The sequence below is a fragment of the Netta rufina genome (assembly GCF_964035555.1).
Source record: "Netta rufina genome assembly, chromosome: 2".
NCBI classification, from domain to species: domain Eukaryota; kingdom Metazoa; phylum Chordata; class Aves; order Anseriformes; family Anatidae; genus Netta; species Netta rufina.
Window position 1 is genome coordinate 21,980,133 of NC_140124.1, and position 6,457 is coordinate 21,986,589.

Here is a 6,457-nt window from a genome sequence, read left to right on the forward strand (position 1 = left end):
GGTAAAAACAGATGCAAAGTATGAAGTGAAAACAAGCCTGACACCGAAGTTTGTACACTTCCCACCTGAATCTCAGAAGTGTTTTATTTCCCTAAGGCTCACAGCATCTCCTGCTATGGCACTAGTCCTTTTTCCAGCAGGGTAAGCAGACGTTGGCAAAATGACTGCCAAAGGCACAAAGGACAGCAAACTCCAGCCCTCGCACACAGAGTTGCAGCAAAGCTGCCTTGTGCACTGTGCCGACAGGTCGCCTGAACCCGGGAGGGGTACCTCACCCTTTCCTGAGAGGATTATTGCAGTTCTTGCTGCTCTCCCTTCTTCTTTGACCCCTTCCCAGTCCCATTCTTAGCACCTTGCTATGCAGAGCCTCAGCCTGTGCTCAGAGGTACAGTACAGTGCCTGTGAACAGATTCTCATGTGCCTGCCTTCAATAAAGGTGTTCATTGCCTGGCGATGTTGGATCCTAGCTCTTACGCGGATCCCAGACAATCCTGTGACGTTTTCAGTATCATGCAGAAAGTGAGTGGGCAAAGCTGGGAATGAAAGCCAAGGTGTTCTGATGCGCAGGCCTCTTATCATCTATCTTACTGTGAAGGACAAAAGTGGAGGTAGTGGATGAAAAATGAGAAGGATTCGGGAGTAAACAATGTAGGTGGGAGGTGAGAGAAAGTTGTACTTTTATAAAAGTGATGGAAGGAAGGAAGGAAGGAAGGAAGGAAGGAAGGAAGGAAGGAAGGAAGGAAGGAAGGAAGGAAGGAAGGAAGGAAGGAAGGGAGGGAGGGAGGGAGGGAGGGAGGGAGGGAGGGAGGGAGGGAGGAAGGAAGGAAGGAAAAGGAAACAAGGAAAGAAAGAAAAAGGAAGAATGAAAGAAAGAGAGAGAGAGGGAGGGAGAGAGACGGAAAGATGCTCACCACGAGGGGCAGAGTCCACCATGACTGGTGGTATTGATGTGGGGAGGGCTGGGCCTGTAGGGTCTCAGCTGAAAGGGAGATTACTGCCCAGTAAAGGGAAAGTAAAGGTGGAGAAGGTGAGGCAGGTAAAATGTTTGGGATGTTTCCCATTAGCAGCAAGTCGCCACATATATGCACCAGTTATTAATACAGATGGATGGCTAGAGCTAAGCTTCTGGGACAGTTCCAGTCGTCAGCCTCACTTGTTTTTATTTGCTTCTCATATGGAGTCAAGTGAGCATGGGTCCAGCAAAGATTAAGTGGAGATATGAAAGCCTGTCATTTATAATGCCTTGTACTTCACCATGTTCATATAGCTGGGCAATCAATGCAGGAGAAATTATGTATGAGAGCTATGTTAAAAATAGTCATGCAGCGGTTTATGGGACATCATTTGTCACTGGCCATATCAAACCTATTTTGAAGATTTGTGATGAATTTTACATAAGGCCTGCAATTCTACATCTCTTTTGTGGTTTAAAATATAAAGGCAATATTAAAACTGGGGTAGGTCCAAAGTAAAACCATATTCAATCTGCATTTTTACACACATAGAATGAGTTTCTCTTTAAAGCAATCTTCAGTATGTCCAAATCAAAGTAAGGTACTATTTTTTTTATGTCCTTGTTTCACTCTCCTACAAAACAGAGGCTTGTAAACATAAAGTAATGAGACTGTCTTGTTCAGACCAAATGTGTAGTGAACAGTGAAAACAAGTCAGCACCTGGCAGAGTCTGTACATATGACACTGCATGCACAATTTATGTGATATACAACCTTATGTAGTGTATCTGGCTTTTGTAGCCCCTTTCCCAAGTCTGATAGCCAGGCTTTGGGCTTCCTAGAAATATTGAATTGGTTACCACATTAAATGGCACGTGAAACTGGGGGAAACAAAACCAAAAGAAGCCTCAGCTGCATTGCCATACAAACAGCAGTGGCAACTATTTGTAACATCACAAACTAGAATATCCATGTTGCATGGTTCAGAAGCAAGGGCCAGCAACTTACTATTAAAAAAAAAAAAAAAAAGTTCTTTGCTTTAGCAGGTCTGCACTAAAGAAAAGCTTAATGGCAGTAGCTTTTGCAGAAGTTACAGTGTGCTAAGACCTAAATAACATCCGTTCTTTTGCCTACTTCCATCATGCAATTATCAAAAAGGACACTACAGCCTGTGAATTATGTTTTTCCCATCTGGACTCTGTTGTAAACTGGGTCCAGTGTATAATAGGAAACACAAAATAAGGTCCAAATACCATCAGTTCATTAGCTTCAATACCATTTTCCCTCTTTCCATGGGCAGACAAAGAAGAGAGCAGACCACTAGGTGCAATGCCAGACCTGATACAACAAGAGCTCTTTGCTGTACAAGAAAAGGGACTCACAAGAGAATTCTAGTTTGCTAGAACAAAAATTAGTAACCAAAGACCACAGATTGCTATTATTCTTTCTTCAGAAAGACAAACAAGGAAAGGAAAATGAGGCAGTGTGTCATTTAAAGTAATCTTTGTGGAAATGACTTAACAAACGTGTATGCACATACCATTGAAAAGTATGAAGCAAGAGCAGGACTTGCACACATGTGCAATATATTCCACAGTTTGCAAGTTGGTAGCAGGTATAAATGGAACCCCCAGAATGATGGGAAAATTCATCCAGCAAAGTTAAAATATGCAAAATTAATCCTTCAGAAAACCACTTTATTTAGCATGATAAATCAGCTCCCCCCTCCCACCCACCCCCTTTCAAAGTGGTTGCATGAGCTGAGAGGGTTGCAAAGAGCAAATTTGCTTGTCACTGTGGCATACACCCATTGCTCTGAAATGAGAGGACAACAGCCAGGAGTCCTTCAGTACACGCAGGAGATGAATTATATGATAGGCAGGGTTTTGTTTGGAAGGTTTTTTTTTTTTTTTTTGGTTTGGTTGTTTGTTGTTTTGTTTAGTTTAACAATGTTATTCAAAGGTGACAAGAGCTGCTCTTGAAGAATTCTGATGTGCTGCACCAGTGAGAGTTGAATTGCAGGTGCTCCAAGGAGCAAAAGAACAGGAAAAAGTAGGTAATACCTAATATGTAACAGAAAATAACACAAAGCTGTTCATTAACAGCAAAAATAAACTGTTGTTTCTGAAGAATATGAAGTTAGAGTTTTCTGGAGCCAAAAGCAGAGCAGAGTTGACTTTTGACTAAACTGTCAAATATTACAGTCTTAGTTATTATTTAAGATGGTGGAGGGTATTTAGAAAAAGCCAAACTAGGCTGATCATTAAGAAACTTTGAAGAATTCAGCTTTAATATTACTTCTGAATGACATTTTTTCTCTTTATATTTAGAATCAGCATCTGCTTAAAATCCATGGAAATAATGCAGAAGAAAATGCTTGCTATAACTGAGAGAGTTTGGAAGACCAAGCATCTCTAGAATACAATATAACTTTCCATCTGTAGAATAAAATTATTTCACCACCTTCACCTGTTTTTTCTTTGTCTGATTAAGCAAGAAGAGAGTTTTACGGTGGCACCTTTTTTGTTGATTCATATTTGAGGAGTATATATATTGTCAAGCTTTTGTCTGATCTGAAAAATGTGTTGTTGATTTTTTGTTTGTTTTTTTGTTTGTTTGTTTGTTTTCTTCAAAAAAATATATATTTGCTGGGTTAAGAGGAACTTACCAAAGACACGCATGTAAATCTACTTGATCTAGGTGACAAGTGACTACACAGACTTTTTTTAGAAAATGACAGGTTTACTAGTCACATCTAATCTTAAGCTGCGGGTGTCTTACTACTGATGATCACACAGTAAAGGAACAGAAGGAGGAGAAGGATGAAATTCTTGGTTGCACTGCCGTAGTGGAAGATGGGATGATGGGGCAATTTGCATGATTCATAATGGGCTTCCAGTTGAGAGCAAAAAGTTCCCAAATAAATATTTCAGTCTCTTTTCAAGAAATAAAGATTTATTTTTTTTTTAACCTGCACACGCAATAAATAAATAAATAAATAAATAAATAAATAAATAGATTAGTGTGACTTTTGCTGTTTCGCTCACAATTATTGCCTTCGACATATTTTATAGTACTACCTGGAGGAATTTTGGAAACTTCTGCTTTGTTTCTATCTCTGTGGTATGGTGGCTTCGTTCAGAGTACAAAATGCAAGCTCATTTCTGTCAGTGATCAGGTATAACACACATGAGTAAACAAAGAGTGGTCACTTCAGCCTGCTGTCTTACTTTCATTCTTTTGATAAAACCCAAGAGCTGCAGTTAAATTACTTTGATACTCTCTGTACTTGCAATTAGTGCCAAAGTTACAAATATCATCATGTGGATGTAATTGAGGGCAAAACTTGAGGCCATTAGATTTCAATTCACTGTGCAAACACAATTCCTTCTAGCTAGTTGCCACCTTTTAAACTTTATATCTTTAATGAGAGAAACTGAGAATGAGAAAAATTCCTTAATGAGAGGCATTGAAATGGAGATGGCTCTACAAACTCAAACTAAACCGTAAAGGGAGGCCAGACAGCTTTGTTTTCCCACTAACTCACTGGATCAAATCCTATCTCCTTAAATCAATTCCCCACCTCCCATTACTGTATTGTAAACAAGATTTGTCCTTTATAGCCTCAGATTACCATACCTTTGAAGGTCATGAGATTGCTTATGTTTAAGAAAAGTCAAAATTCGTCTCATGAGCCGTTTGCTTGCTTGCTTGCTTAAAGCACATTTCTTTTTTTTTGTTTAAATGTGTTTCTGTGCTAATTTGGGCACAGAAAGACGCTGTAAGTAGTGTTCTTTAAACCTAGGAGTGAATTTAGGGGCATGGGATCAGGTTCTCTAAGCTCCATCCTCTATGTAGTCCTTTTGAAATTAGTGAGGAGAGCATAGCCCTCATTATGGCCAGAGGGGTGTTGCACGCTGGGCATTGTCACAGGAGAAGGTACAACTGCTGGCAGCCTAGAAGCATGTGCAGTTAACACAAAACATCCAGACTGCTAGCCAAAGTGGGGCAGATGGGTCAGAAATTGGTTAATGCTCAATCAAGTAAAGCCCAAGTGTGTGTACTTATTAACGTTATCTAGGTTACCTCGAGTGATTGTGGTGCACTCCTGCATGCTTTGGCTTGCCTGTACTTTGCACCAAGCTAGCCTGATTCAGAGAAGTACATAGACAGCAGAGGAGGTTATCACACAATGCCTTTAACCATTTCCCTGTTGAGTAAACTTCAATAGCTCTGTCTCCAGCCATCCACATCCTAAAAGTTTCATTTGTGATGGCTTTTTCTTATAAACTTATATTATTGGTCTATATTTTTTTTCACAAGTGGAGTTTCTTTATTTTCCCTTCTTGCAGTATGACCACTTCAGCTTTAACAGCATCTTCTTGGACTTTTATTCTCACCAGTTCACTTACCCGTTGTTTTCACCTGTCTCTCTAAGTAATACTAAGCATATATCTTTCCATGCTTCAGCGTCCAGCCTTTTGCTCTGCTCCATCTTCTCAGTTTTTGCTCTCTGTCATGGCTCATGAGACACACGGTTCAAAACTTTCTTTTAGAGAAATGAAAGATATTGCATTTTCGCCAGTCTCTTCACTTTAACCTTGATCCTTTCTCTCTCATTCTTTTTTTTTTTTTCTTAATTTTTTTATAAACCAATTCATAACATCAGACCAAGGAGATGCCTCCCCATACAATGCAACATATTATTATTTCATCTTTTATTGGAGAAATAAAATTACTTTGTGCTCACAGCAAAAATGTAATTCAGTTTTAGGCCTCATAGAATTGTGCTTGGGAGATACACAACAATTGTTCTGATCTGTGACATTAACTTCCAAACGCTAATCGTGATCAGAGTTAGCTTGCTAAAAGGGGATTCAATTGAACATTTAAATGCCTGAGGGTTTTACTTCTGGTCTGTAAAGATGAAGCTCATTCTTACTGTACAGCAACCTTGGCTATATGCTATTCCCCTAACAGCCGACGTGCATCAAAACAGCCATTTTTCATATGGAATCCTCTTCTTAATACCTCTTTTTGGACAATATCTGTGCATTTGTAGGGGCAGCCTCTTGCACTCTTGCTCTGCTCTCATATTTCCAGCCAGTAAAGCTGCCATGATAGCAGGTCTGTAAGTGACCTGGAAGCTCCCCCGGGACCAGATTGCTATTTAAGACTTGAGCCCTGTCAGTTTGCCTGCACTGCAAGGAACTTGCTTTTATCTATGGTAATTGCTTTTAGAGCTGGATAGCAAAGAGGCTCTACTCTGAGATTCCCATGCTTCATCCTTGCTTGTGGCAGACTACTTTCACAGCTGCTCCAGCCCATTTAGGAGTCATTTTTCTTTCACCTCGTGGATATAAATCTGCTGCATTCTGCCTACAATTGACTGTCCCTCTGCCTCACTTTAGGACTTGTCCATTCAGCACTGCTTAATGATCCTGATCCTGCAGTCCCTTGGCACTGACCAGAAGTTGGGTGGGAAAGGGGTCGAGTTTGAGGCT